The following is a 15,530-nucleotide window of genomic DNA, read 5'->3' as shown; positions in this document are numbered from 1 at the left end:
AAAAATATATCAATCTGTCTTGAAATCTATCAATCATTCTGGCTCAGTATCCTGTCTTTTGGGGGAACACTACCTTTTTTTTTGAAAAAGGACTTTGTGATTTCATTCTTAAATGATTTAGCTCTAATTCTAAAATTATGGCCTGGATTTTCACTGAGTTGAGTTGCCTTGGGGGCTCTTTAAAAATGATAGGGGGGGTCCTAATTCTAGGATTCACGACCTCATTCCCAGCTGTGCAATTTTTGGGAGTTCCTTTAAAGGGTGCAGGCTGGTTCCTGTCAGAAGTCCACATCCAGCACTTCCAACTTGGCCAGCTCCATCGCAGAGATAGGTATCTCCTACTCCTCCACAATTTTCATGGATTCGGGCTAGGTTTTTAAAGAGTCATGGTTAAAAGTCAAGTTCAAAAGTTACTCCTCATGACCCCTTTGCCAAACTCTGCCCTTCCACCCACCTCCTATGGCTCCTCAAGCCACCTATGCTCAGCAGTGGCACTTCCATGCCTATTGACCCACTATAGACTTTCTTGAACCAATTAACCCTATAGTGAAAGTTGTATGTGTAAAAAAACCTTGAAAAGTCATTCATTGAGGACTTTCTCTTATGTTTGAAAAAGTCTGAAGTACAAACTAATAAAATTGTCAATCATCCAGGCCCTTTGAAGTTTCAAAAACCACAAACCCTTGAAACTTAACCTGTGTAAACAAATACTGTGAAATTGACTGCAGAGATCAAAGACCCCGAGTTGTCAATCAAATACTGGGGAGTAGGTGTTCTACTATTCTCATAGCTGTCTGGGCTTTCAGCCAAGAATACATAATGAGGAGCATTTGGAGAGTGAAGGGTATGTGAGGGGTGAGAGGTGGAGGAGCTTTTGTTTTTATTTTAGCTGGGACAAAGACCCACAGCACTGAGGCGGGCCCTTTAAATAACCTGCCTCCACACCCAGCAGCTCTTGTAACTGCCTCCGCACTTTTTCCTGGGTCAGTTGGCCCAATTTTCCCAACTCTACCTACGCAGCTTGATGATGAAAACCCAGGCCTATGCTTTCTTGTTCTGAATTTCCCCAACAAGAGAAATAATTTATCCCCATTTACCTTTTAAGTAGCTATCATTTTAAACTCCTCAATTAGAACAGCCCTAGGCCTTTTAAACTAAAGGCCTTACACTCATCATTCTGGTGAACTACATGATATTCTTTCCAAAGCCATTATATCTTTGAGGTTTGTCGCTCAAGACTGAACCCAGTACTCCAGAGGGGGTTTGACAAACAATGTGAATCGAAGCATCACTTCTTCATTTTTGACTTGAAATCAGATAGAGATAAAGGCCAGCATGCCATTAGCCTTTTTGTGTGGCTGCACTCTTGCCTGAGTCAGTAAGTTATGGTTAAAGTCCCACTTTCAAAGTCTTTGTGCACATAATCCAAACATACACTTCAGTATAGTACTGGCATATTGGTTTGTTGCAGCATAATGAAATTAAACTTTACAACAGTTCAAGCCCCACTTAAGAGATGTGAGAACATACACTAGAATAGTAGTTCAGTGCAGTAGTGACCTAGTGCTGCACTGGTCAGTAGTTCTGTCTTTCAACTGAGATGCTAAATTTAGCCTTCATATGCTTTCAGGTTGTGTAAAAGATCCTATGGCACTATTCAAAAAAGAACAGGGGAGCTCTGTGGTTGTTAAAGGCACTATAGAATGCAAGTCCTTTCCTTTGGAAAGGCAATATCTGTAAACTAACCATGTGCTGGGTACTTCCAGGTACACATGGTGCGAAAATTCACACTCTCATTACTTGAAAAATTAGCGACAACATTATTTGGCTTATCAACCAGTGTTGTTCCAATTAAATGGAAACCAGCAAAAATGCCCATTCACATGAAGTGATAAGTCAAATCCTAATTGACCATTCATGTGAAATGATAAGTCAAATCCCAACTGTTCATTAACCAAAAACTGAACTGGACTAGCCATATAAATACTGTGGCTCCTAGAGCAGGTCAGAGGCTAGGCATCCCACAGCGAGTAACTCACTTCTTGACTCCCCAAAGCCTGTCCACCATCTACAAGGCACCTGTCAGGCGTGTGATGAAATACTCTTCACTTGCCTGGATGAGTGCAGCTCCAACAACACTCAAGAAACTTGCCACAATCCAAGATAAAACAGCCCACTTGATTGGCACCACATCCACAAACATTTACACCCTCCACTACCGATGCACAGTAGCAGCAGTGTGTACCATCTACAGGATGCACTGCAGGAATTCACCAAGGCTCCTTACGACAGCAACTTCCAAACCCACGAGCACTGCCATCTAGAAGGACAAGGGCAGCAGGCAGATGGGAACACCACCACCTGGAAGTTCCCCACCACGCCATTCATCATCCTGACTTGGAAATATATCGTCGTTCCTTCACTGTTGCTGGGTCAAAATCCTGGAATTCCCTTCCTAACAACACTGTGGATGTACTTACACCACATGGACTGCAGCAGATCAAGAATGCAGCTCACCACTAGCTTCTCAAGGCCAACTAGGGATGGGCAATAAATGCTGGCCCAGCCAGCGAAACCCACATCCCAAGAATGAATAAAAAAGAGATAACTAGATTAATATTCCTACTGCCATGATAATTGTGTCAACCTTCATGGAAATAAGACAAGATGATGTTCCAGCATCTCAATCACAAAAACATGGTACTAGTCATTAATTAGACTTCAAAGTACAAGGTCAAAGTATGATGCTCATAATTTCAAGAGTGCAAAAGTAAAATGAGCCCCTCATTGCCCAGTATTCAGAGAAAACAGTAGCCCCCAATATTTTCATACCAAAGCATCCTGCTCAAGTAATTAGCCCCTCACAAAATTATGGTGAAATACTAGACTAGATTCACATCTCATAATAGGTATGCGATCTTGATTCTAATCTCATTGAAATATCTATAGATTTCTTATAGTCACCAATTATCTGGTTGGCGGATGCCGTGAATAACAACTAAATGTTGGTCCAATTTAGGCCTAAAAGGTTTTTTTGCACACTAGGATTTGGTGCATTAGAAGAGTTATTTGTTCTCTTTATATAAATTTCCCTCATACATACATTTATATTCTACATATATATAGCTATCCTCCAAATTTCTGAAGTTCATTTGTAAATAATATCTCACAGAGTGAAGGCACTAGAGAGGTTTGCATGAAGATTTGAAGTGAAACCTAAAATCCAATTACAAATATCTTTTTGACTTTTCCCATTCTCCTACGACAGCCACGTACACCCTCCCATGCCAATCCTTTACAGAAGCTATCTTATGTGCCTGTTCCCACATTGGTTAATTACCAATGCCAAGATTTAGTGTTACCCCTTCAACAAAACAAAGGAACAGTATAATGAGGCGACCTTGCACAAGTGAACGGAGTCCATGACCTGCAGAATAGAGCTTGGCTTGGCTACATCTTAATAGCATTCCATTGTGTCACATTGGTGGAGAGAAAAAAGCAGGTTGAACACCAACAGCTAATGGCAACAGCAATACCTGTAGGGGCTAGAGGTACAAAAACATGTGTATCTGGTGGGCTGAATGTTGTAGGTACTCACTGGATACAACAGGTTTTAAGACCTGCAGCAGGTTACAACAACCCTTTTGGGATGAAGTTCTGGTGAAGGGGAAGATGATCAAGCAATAGATAGACCAGAAAACAAATTATCTTTTGGGTTACTGTTCAACATTCCCTCATTTGTGTAAGTTCAATTTACAACTTGTCAATCCATTGCACTGTATTAGTGCCAGTTCCAGAAACCCACCTAAGCACCTGCATTCAGGTCTTACTCAAAATTCAGCAGGCGGTAAAGGTAAAAGGCAAAATTCTTAGTACAACTGGAACACAGAAGTTCTTACCAGTATGGTCCCCTCCGCCTGCACCATAGCCAGGAAAAAATAGGAACATCCCCAAAAACCTATATCACATGCTGAAGGGAAGAATAATAGGTTAAAGCTGGATATTGAATATTTCAAACCAGGCAAAACTGATTCACTGTTGCTACATGCAGATTGCTCTCTCCTATTCATATACCAAATGTACCAGACCTGATTAATATATGTTCCACTAGAAAATTTGTAGCCAAGCATCAATCTTCAGTTATACATGCATTTTATTTGCATGACTTCTATATAAAACAAATTGCATTGATATGTTTGTTTAAAATCTCCTAACACTAAGGAGGTATTATCATTTCTATGTTCACATCTATAAAAATGCACCTAGTTTATAGGTTTTTGCACCAGGGTCCCTAAACGCTGCAAGGTGTCTGTGACTTAGGATTTCTGTTGGGAGGCAGCTGGGCAGATGACTACCATAAGCAGCTTCATTTTTCTGTCGTTGTTGACACGGTTGCAGAAATTTTCTGTTGTACATGAATGACGCTTTTTTTGCAGTAATAATCCAGCTCTTCAACAGATAGCTGGCACTGATCTTCTGACATAAGGCTCTGGGTGCCTGTGAGAGTGTTTTCAAGGAAACCCCATACAATCCGATAATCACATGTTTGGATTAAAATCCTGTTTCTGGGACCCTAGGTCTCAGATGTCCCAGAAACCCTGATTTCAATAGTTAAAAAAAAAGTTTCCTTTCTGCAAAGATCATGCTAACAATTATCAGCTTTCTAGTCTAGCAGGAGGAAAAAGGATTTCAGAAAATTAAGGAGTTCAATTCCCCAGAAAACAAAGCAAATTCAGAAGGCAGAACGAATTAAAATAGCTGCCAATCAGCAAGTAATCTCATCCATTCTCAACACCTGAGGCAGGTGGTAAAACTGTTTCAGAATGGCTGATTTAGTCTTCAATAGGACGACCAATTCCCAGTAGTCTAGTCTGGTTTCACCCTGGCCAGGTACAAGGGTTTAATGCTGTAAGAGGGAAAAAATGGCATCATTTTGAAAGCCAAAACCCAGCAAGTCTTCAAGAAAGCAGATAGAAAGTTAAGTGAGGACAGAAACATAAAAAGGATAGAAGTGAGAAATGGATAGAGAGGTAGAAGCATGTTCGACACACATACTGCATTGGAGGATAGTTTGGTCATGTCCTCTAGTACAAGAAGGAAGCAATATATAATAGCTTGTTGACACTGAAGTCAGGGAAGGCAGAGCTTCACATTTGGTGACAAACACATGTAAGACTTGCTCACTGATCTCCCCACTTATTCAGTAATTTCTAATAGCTGAAATGAGGGGGAGGGAGTCAGCTCTTTTCAATTATTAAAATACAAATAGCTGCACAGTGGGAAACTAAATTTTGCTTTTAACTTTTAAGAACTTACCTTTTTTTTAAAAAAACAAGTACGGGCAAGACATTGCACCAGCAGTATTTATACCGGTATGAGACGTCCTTTTCCAGGTGTCTTTACACAATCCATTATGTACTTGTCACTTTTATTTTGTACCTTTGTGTTCGGTCTACAACCAAGAAGCCACTGCACCATCAAAACTGCAGTAAAGTAACATAACTGGCATAACACAACATTTGCAAGATATAGAATGAAGTGGCAGGTTCCTACCCCGCAAAGAGATGTGGTGATAGACAAAACCAAAAATGAAGTAATCTTGGTTTATCGTCTCCATATTTTGCAGGACTTTTCCCCAAGTGGCTGGTTCAAAGATTGAACAGTTATTGCTGTGATTTGATGAAGGCAAATCCCAAGATTCAGTGACTGAGATCTCACAAAAGGCAGATCTGAAGGTCTACATGAAATACAGGATGTACATAAATCATAGGAGTCAGATGCTTCTCACCCCTATCATAGCACAAAGCAGAGCCAGCAGGAAACAAGAGTATGAGAACTATAAAGCTTACGTTACATCAGATGCAAAATTGTAGTCTTGCATTGGGATATGAGAATAGGCTAATCAAAGTCTGTTGACTATACTAATCAGCATCAGGCCACATTCCTCCATAGTGTACACAGATGTCACAATCCTTCTTCTTTGCAGTCACTCTTGTGGGATTGTAAGATAATGTAGATCTTAAGAGGTAATTGCCTTGGAGCTTGGCTCCAGGGAATGTGATTCACACTGTTGTACATCTACAAATTACATAAGGAAACTGACAGCAAAATTACTATTTTATTATGCAACACAATGCAATACATTTACTTTTTAAAACAAACAATTTTAATTGCTTCGGCATACAACTCTTTTTTTCTTTTATCCTGGTAACTAGTTACCATTCCAGAATTTTAAACATTAAAACAAAAACTGCTGCTTAGTAGCTAGTCACACTCCTGAGCCTTCATTTTTTGAAGTGTTTTGATGTTCTTTTGTACTCCCACCCTGATTCCAAAATACATACATTGACACATAAGCTAGCTACCTTCAATGTGTTATGTACAATACATGTGATTTGTATTCATAGTAAAATTCTGCTCCTATAAATCAAGTATACAAAATAACGTAATCATACTTGGCAATTTTAAAAATTACATTTTGTTTAAAAGTATAATGCATCAGTCAAGTGAAAGATCAAAGTCCTACAGTTGTACAATTCATATCAGATTCATACTTAGCACAAAACATAAGCGATATTTGTGAAAAAGTACGAGTCAGAGGTATTAAGCTCTTTTTTAAATGTGTTTGCTTTCTGATTAAATGCAATAATTACCTTCCCAAAAATTAGTGTCAAACCCACTAAAACTCAACATCGTTTGGTGCACTGCAATTCTAGTGTGACACATGCAGTTGCTTTTCCCTGTGGTACAGGGAGCCATTCATCTTCTCTTGTAGCCACAGTCATCATCAGCGTAGAGCAGAGCTTCGGTTGGTTGCGTCAGGTACAGGTGGTAGAATGAAATTCTACAAGGAAGGAAGCACCAAAGGTGCAGCTAATGTTGCACATTAAACTTTATGAAAAAAGTTATAAGCATTAAAGTATTATACTTCTTCCTTCTAAAATTGGTATGCTGAAACTTCGTTGTTTCTTTCAAAATGTGTTGATTCAATCCAAATAAACCCAAAAAGTTTTCTAACTACAAACATTTTGTTTTGACTGGAAAAAAATGTATTTTCTTCCATTTCCTTCTGATATAAATACAAGAATTAAAACACTGATGATCATAGAGTGCATGTAGATATTTCTCCCACCAGCCCAAGAGTACAAAACACTATTTTGGTTTATATTTGAGAGATTCCACTTCTAATTATTTCAAAATTGAGTTATCAATGTGTTGGATTTCATCTATGAGCACCATAAGTAATTTATTTTGAGGATCAAATCAGGTTTCTAAAGCATGAATGGGAGGAATGTATTGCAACTTTTTGTTTTTGTTGCACAAAAAGTTAATTTAGCTTTGCAAGGGTTATAATTATGTAGGCATCATCTCCTACAGGTTTGTGGGTTTGCCCACAGGTCCAACAATATTATGAAAATTCAAAACAAGACTATTTTAATTGGACCCAATTCCCTTTTATGGTATGGGACACCACATAGTTCCCCATGTGTCATTTGGTGACCTTCATGTTTTGAGCATATTGTAGCCAGGTCTTTATCAGGTGGGAGAATATTAGGGGAAGGTAATATACTCCCTTTGGTTTACTAAACTTCTCATTCACCAACACAAGGTCAATGGATGAAGTAGGGTTAGTGGGATTGCAGTGTTCCAGAGTCATTGACAATTAGTCACTTTTGGATTATCTAGAGGAGGGGGCTCTGGGTTTTATCTTTTAGTTAATTCCCACCATTCCTTTGATGGTTGGTTTGATTTTTTTTCACCTTTATGGCTTCCTATCCAGACTATAAATATTCCTCCTGATGGAGGACATGGATGACCTCCTTTGGATCCATCCCCTTTCTCTTCCCCTTGAGCTGTTTGAAGTGTTTTAACTTTGTTTCAGGTTTTGTGTCTTTGCTCTGCTCTAGACGGATGCTTATGGTGAACTCCCAGGTTCATTTCATGATTGCTACATTTTATATCCCTTAAGGAATATAATTTGTTGATTTTTGTTAAATGATTCCTCATCATTGCCTGTTATTTTGTGATCAGAAACTTTTAAAAATCTGTTTTTGTTCAAATTAAGCAAGTCACATTTATATGACCACATCAATTTTTAGACTTCCAGTAGTTAGTAGCTAGAAAAGTACCCTCTGCAATCAGTTGTTAGTTGCCATGTTATTCAATCTTAGGTCTCACGTCCAAATGGATGGTGGAACCTTACAGCAGAAAGTATAAGTATTAGAAATGAATCGAAGATAAAAAAAAATCACAAGAAGTGAATCAGAAAGAGACAGAAATTAAATTGTTTAATTCTTTTTAAAGTGGTGTTTATTTTAGTAGTTTGTGTTTCACATTAATATAAATCTACTTTGACATACGAGTAGTTTTGATATTTATCACAAGCTTTATTTCAGTGTGGTAGTAAATGAATCAAAAGCTTAAAAAGTGGATATGGAAATTCATCCACTGATGGATTGATTTGTTGAAAAGTTAAAAGAAGCTTGGATTTCCATGCTTCTGCTGGCACTTAGAGTTACTGGGGTAAAAATTGTCCAATGTTGTATTACCAGCAGTGGTAAATACTGCCATGCTTAGTAAACGTGCACTAGGGTAATGCACACAAGATAATCCAGGTGAGTCACTGACATCCATACGCTGAGGTGTTACTAAGTAATCAGTTGATCTTCTCTCTCAAGCACCTCCTGACTAGTTTCACAGCTGGCAAGGGTAAGGATTAGAACATGAATCCATGATGATATTCCCGGTGCTGCTACCACCTTCTTATTTATTCTGTGGATACCTAAACGATAGCAAGTTGGAAATGGCAAAGAACGTCGCACTGGTTATCTAGGGTTGCAGGGACACTATAATGCAGATGTAGCGATGCATTCTTCCGAGGCAATGACTTGACTAGTAACAACTTTTAAGCAGAGTTGCATTGGCAACTGACTGATATCCATCATCAAACGCTGGCAGAAAAGTAGGAATTCTCAAAAAACCTCACCATCACTCATCACACCTGGAAACTTGAGTGTTTCATAGCCTGCATCTGCATAGAGATGGTATGTTATAACTTTGGCAGGCTACAGAGAACCCACCTTTTACTTGTGGACTCACTATAGTCCAAAGCAATTTAGACCATTGGTTCAGATTAAATTTGCATACTCCATCCTCTGTAACATCTGAGACACATTGTCATTCTGACAGTCCTCTTCAAGATCATGACTGCAGGAGTACCGCAGGACTTGTTTCTGCTTTAGCTAGGCCTCCATGTTTATGCCAGGAACACAAGAGCTGATGCAGTTGCACTTCAACATCCTGTATCATTCCAAACAGTTGACATGGAATACCAGCAGCAAAGCTTCACATGTTCCTGCTCTTACTTGTGGAGCTCTCTCCCAAACAGCGCCGTCACCTTGATGTCTGTCTTGTGCGCGGAAATTCAATCACAGTTAAGCATTACTTATTGAACCTGCGTTGTTAGAGCACACAGAGGCCATGGAAAAGCTCTGGCTTACCAGTTGGTACTCCAGCAAAATTTCTCCAGACCTTTCAAGTGCTCTAAACAAACCATCAGGGTCAAATTTGAGAGTCATCTGTTGTTGTTACAGCTGCCTCCGGCTGTACCCTGCTGTTATTCCACCTAATATACACACACAGAAAAAAAACACTTGTCACACAGCATTTACTCACATTGGGTTATTAGAAACGTATTCATCTCTGATAATAGTGCCAGTCAGACCAATCAATCATTAAATCTAATGCAACATCAGTAAATCCTGACAAACCAATCTTTTCACAGGAATTATGCCTGTACCAACAATACCCACCCATCTTTGCAAACTAAACAAAACATGAAAACAGCCAATATTCAAAATTGCAACTGTCATTTACTCCAATGCAATGCATTATAACATCTTCCCTGAGCTGTATTTTAGACACACAGCAATGGAGTAAAGATACTAACTTTTAATCAAAGCTTTCATGAATTCAATTATATGATGCATCAAAATTGCTCAATGCATTTGCAAAATACATTCTAACAGCACATCCGATACAGAAAATGACACACACACACAAATCAATGGCACACAACAGACCTATATCAAGAATACCGTGCAGCTTTAGCATAAAATTTAACTGCCTGGGAACCGGGTGGTGCAATTTACGACAATGTTCAATCAATTCTATATTTTAGAAACTAATCCCAGCCCAGACTAATGTGGTGAGTTTAGGTAGCCTTAACCCAATCCTAGAGTGCAAAACTGCCCATAATAATTAGTAAGAGTCACGTTTTTAGAAACCACAAAGATAGCTGGAGCAGGCAATAAAAATGTTAAACTACTGTGGTAGGAAACACTAAATACCTTCACTGAATTGAAATACTGCATATTCTTTTCCAGCAGACACTCCAGCCTTTGTAACCACAAAATCACCACCTTTTTAAAAATGTGAATAATTTAGCTTATTGACATGCATTCTTCTATAAACATGTCAAGTGCTTCTTCATCCCAGTATATCAACCTTCCCTTTCCACTGGGTATTTTCCATCCCCCATCTCATGAATTACAACATCCACAGTCCTGAGTCACAGTTCTATTAATCAACATTAGCTTCCCAGTCTCATCCCAGGTGCCTGCCTTCATCCCCAATACAACTGCTCCCATCCATCACCCTTCATACCGACTTCTATCCATTTCTCTTCAATACACCAGTGTATGCCCAGAATTGTTGCACTTGTCCACTATTATCCCACCAAACTTTCCACAAGCTCGAAATCTGTCACATGATGTTGCTTGCCGTTCATCCTAGCCTGACAACTCCAATCATCCCCATATCCCTTCAGCATACATTCTGTTCCCAAATATTTTCAGCAGCTCTACTTATTCCCACACCTCAGGTGCCAAATGACCATTCCCATCCTCTCCATGCCAGCGTTCATGTACCCTTGTTCTGCCAGAAGCCAGAGCAGCACCCTTTGTTGTAGGGCACTCAGTATTCCTGTCCCTGGTCATAGGCTCCATTCCTCCACTGTAATTCTGCCTTCTCTCTTCACAATAACACTTCTTTGTCCCATCCGCCAACATGGGAGGCTCACATTGTTCCATTTCCCCACCTCGCTGATTGCACTCTTCCATGGCATATGCCCCCATTCTTATTTCTACTGTGCACCCTCAGGATCCTGTTGATCCTCTCTGTCATGCTAGGGCACCACTCCACTTTCCTCCCCCACCAGCTCTAATTCCTATTCTATTTATCTACTGCGCTCTCCCTAGTTTCTGCCCCTTGTTACCACATCTTCTTTATCATTAACCTCTTCTTTCCTTCAAAAACCACCTCTTTGCTGGTATAAAAAGCTATCAGTTACCATAGCATTATGTACAGAAGAACAAAAACAGCAACAGGAGTAGGCCACTGGTTAGGTTTCCTTTCAGCAATTGGCCTTTTCACCACACCTACTCACTTCTCTCCACTGTTCACTTAACTGTGCATGCCCACTTCCTCCAATATTTCCATCAACCCCTCTCTGTACTTCAGCAACAACACCACTTTCCATGTCCCTTGCACATCCAGATTTTCAATTTGTCGTTTCCCAATCCATGTGGGTATATATCTGACTCCAAATTAAATTAATCAACCTTGCACAATCTAAATCCATCATTCACTTTCCACCAGAATCCCTGTTTCTTTATCCCAACTCTCTCTTCTCCCTTTGCATTTCCACTTATTCACGCAACATTATTGGCACTTCTCCTATGGCCAATTGCATGCCTGTCCTCTGTCACTTGCCAAACCAGTTAGTCTGCTTCTCACTGTTGAAGTATGTTGAATCTTCATCTTCTGCCTCTAAAGCCTACTCTACACCCCATTCCACAAATCCATCTCACTGTACTTGGCTTCCACCCTTTCCCCTCCCTGCTGTACACTGTCTTTCCCTCCCCCTGCCTCTGTCAATGAAACAATTCTCCAATTCCCAGCATACACGGTCCATTCCATTTCCCTACACTTCTGCACCTGCCTTATCCAGCTGCTATTATCAGAAATCAGCCCTGCTTACAACTTTATTCGGAATTGGGACTGTTTTGGTCTCCAGAGTACAAATGAAAGGGTCTTCAAAGCTATGAATCACATAATAGTTGACGAAGCATTTCTACTTGTACAACAGAGACACGATTCTATCCCATTTTCCTTTATTTGTAAGGAGCAGTACTGAAGACTGACGACGCCAATCTGGGAAATGGAATGTAAGGCACAAGGATAAATGCAAAGTACTGAGGATGCTGAAAATCTGAAATAAAAATACCAAATGCAAAATACTCAACAGGGCAGGCAGCATCCATGGAGAAAGAAACAGAATTAATGATTCAGATTGATGACCTTTCTTCAGATATGAAAAGAGTTAGAGATGTGATAGATTTTAAGCATACTGCTTAAAAGTACTTGCTTAAAATCTATTACATCTCCAACTTTTCCCAAGTACTTTTAAGCCATATGCTTAAAACCTATTATATCTCTAACTCTTAGTTCTGAAGAAAGGTCAATCGAGCTGAAACATTGGGCTGGATTTAACACTGAGGGTGGGCCCCCCGCATTCCAGCATAAATTTCGGTGGGGGGGGGGGGGCCGAGCCTGGTTCCATTTATCTAGCTTGTCCCACTTTAATTTTTCGGGCGACAGTCCTTTAATTAGAATGAGGCGGGACTTCCATCCATCTCCAGGAGGATGTCCCATCTCATAGGGCTGCCTGCCAATTGGAGGTCAGCAACTCTGCACACCAACAGCACCAAGCAGGAACAGTGGTCACTGCTGCAGATAGATCAAGGAAATGGCATTCAGTGATGGACCTGGACATTCAGGCAAATCTGAGATCTCACTGGGGCTGACAGGTCCCAACAAGGGAAGATGGGGACAGGGCAAGGAGGGGAGGCAAAACTGTGGGGTTGGGCGGGAGGGGGCTTCCTCTGATTGATAAGAGGGTCCGGAACCCACAGGGTTAAACCTACCAGGCTACACTTTGGGCACTGGCCTCTCCCATCATCTCTTATAACTGGAGCATAGGCAGGATGAAGCCCTTAACTGGGCATTAATTGCCCACTTAAGGGCTTCAATTGGACCATGGGCACACAACCTACCCAATGACTCCCCCACCAGCCATAAGATCATGTTAGGGGTGGGCAGACTGGTGATGTACAGGCACAGCGCCCTAATTTATGGATCCACCCACCACTTTTCCCACCTGCAAACGACCCATAAAATTCAGCTCATTAATTCTGTTTCTCTCTCTCTGTAGATGCTGTCTGATCTGTCAAGTATTTCCCAAATTTGCTGTTGCGATTGCAAGGCACAAGGATACAGGCAGGGCTGGAAAAGAGTGGGAAGCAAAAGGAATTTTGGTAGATTGCATGGCTTGTACAAAAGCTGAAGGTGGAGAAAAGAAATCTGTAGATCCGCACAAAGTGTATGTGCATTGAGTGTCAGAGCATGTTGGAACACCAACTTACTGTGGCACTATGCCCACATTCATATTACTTTTACTTGCCCCTATCAATTTTTCTGCCCCATTTTAAAACATCTGCACCCCAGTCAAACTGAACAAGAGCCAGGCCACTAGACCTTCACCACCATCATTCTGTAACCTGCTCAGATTTACTGGAGAGCATCTCTCAAGTGGTTTGTCTCCACCCCTGGGTAAGAAACTCACTTGTGTGGGAAAAGAGCATATGAACCCACATCTTACCACTGCTTTACACTCACGATTTTATTTCAATTGCATGATGCCCTCAAATTCTTACAACATATTCCTGTAGAGAGAGAATTTCAATAAACATTATACTCGCCAGTCTTCACTGACTGCAAACCTCGTGTAGGTTTTAAAAAATATATATATAAACCAGTTGCAGTTTTTTTAAGGTATGGAGGTTGGCACCATCACCTCATTAGCAGACGGAAATTTGCACTGGCTGAGGGGGGGTTGCGAGCTTCCATTTTTAAAAGCAGATTTAATATATATTTTAAAACGGGTTCAAAAATCGGCAAGCCCTACCACACAGGGCAAGGTAGTGGCCAACTGTGATTGTTGGTTTATAGCATTCCAGCCTCCCAAAATAAAGGAAAAAAGTGCTATATATAGATATATAATAAAAAAAAATTAAAGGGAGCGGAAGATTGCAATGCAAGCCACTAGGAGGCTTGCCATCCCCACATGCGTCAAAAAATGCATCAGAACAACAGCAGCTTTCTCTCTCTGCGAGTGACCTGCGGCCATTAACCGCAGCGCCGAACGCGTGGCGCTGGCGGGCTCGAGCCTCCGGCACCATCCGTGTCCTCGGGACGGTTGGGAAGAGAGAGAGGAAGCCAAAAAAAAAAATAATACCCTTTAAAATCCGGGTCCATTTCCATTAAAAAAAAACGGTTCAAACTCGAACATTTTCATTCACAAGAATCCCCCCACCTCGGGCACGTGCCGAACTCCTCACCAACCGTCAACACCTCCCCCCACCCCCCCAACTCCACCCCCCACACCGAACCGCCGTCAGCATCGTTTCCTCTTCATTTCATTAAAAAAAAGTAAGTAATGTTTATCTTTGGTTCCATACATATATATTTAAAATTATTATTTTTGGTGGAGGTTTGGGGTCTTTCGTTGGTTTATATGAGGGATTTTATATCCGCAGCGAATTTCAACCTCCCTCTCCCAATCCCGTCCCCTGGATGGAGCTGGCAAGAAAAAAGCATCTTCTTCCCCGCTTTATTCCCACTCGGCTGACTGCATTCCCGCTGCCAGGAATCCCGGGGGATGGGGGGAGGGGAAGCAATTTAAAAAAAAACCGATTAAATAAAGGATAAAGCGGTGGAGATTAAAAAGGCAAAACGATGAGAGTGTGTGTGTGTGTGTGTGTGTGTGGGGGGGGGGGGATGGGGAAAAATCGTGTCCGAAAATCGCCCCCCCCTCTCCTCCCGTTTTATTGGATTTGATTATTTCCCCCTTTAAAAAAAAACATTTAATGAGAAAGGTTCTGTTTGTTCTTACCTCATTCCGATAAAAATCGGAAGTTTTGTGATTCTCCGTCTTGCCCGCCATTGCTCCACTTGTACGTCCCGCTCGCCCCTCGGTCCGCGTCTGAGTACCGGCTGCGCAGCGGCGGGCGGAGCGAGGAGGTAGGGAGCCACTCCTTCAGCATCATCAGCATCCCCTTAGCATCATCATCATCTTCTTAAACCCTCCCCTCATCAGCAGCATGCATGCCCTCAGCATCCTCATCTTAAACCCTCTCCTCATCAGCAGCATGCATGCCCTCTCAGCATCCCCATCTTAAACCCTCTCATCAGCAGCATGCATGCCCTCAGCATCCCCATCTTAAACCCTCTCCTCATCAGCAGCATGCATGCCCTCAGCATCCCCATCTTAAACCCTCTCCTCATCAGCAGCATGCATGCCCTCAGCATCCCCATCTTAAGCCCTCTCCTCATCAGCAGCATGCATGTCCTCAGCATCCCCATCTTAAACCCTCTCATCAGCAGCATGCATGCCCTCAGCATCCCCATCT

General features: G+C 41.3%; 1 long non-coding RNA gene across 1 annotated transcript; it reads right to left on the bottom strand.

The window, feature by feature from the left end:
- Positions 1-8,279: 8,279 nt before the first annotated feature.
- Positions 8,280-15,121, bottom strand: LOC121278300. The gene is made up of 2 exons (XR_005943095.1): positions 15,014-15,121; positions 8,280-9,625 (listed from the first exon to the last, which is right to left on the bottom strand). It is a non-coding gene; the product is annotated as an uncharacterized LOC121278300 (long non-coding RNA).
- Between the last annotated feature and the right edge of the window lie 409 nt (positions 15,122-15,530).

This window comes from Carcharodon carcharias, chromosome 5, assembly GCF_017639515.1.
Source record: "Carcharodon carcharias isolate sCarCar2 chromosome 5, sCarCar2.pri, whole genome shotgun sequence".
Taxonomy (NCBI): domain Eukaryota; kingdom Metazoa; phylum Chordata; class Chondrichthyes; order Lamniformes; family Lamnidae; genus Carcharodon; species Carcharodon carcharias.
Note: the sequence above shows the minus strand (reverse complement) of the source record. Positions and strands in the feature narration are given on the sequence as shown.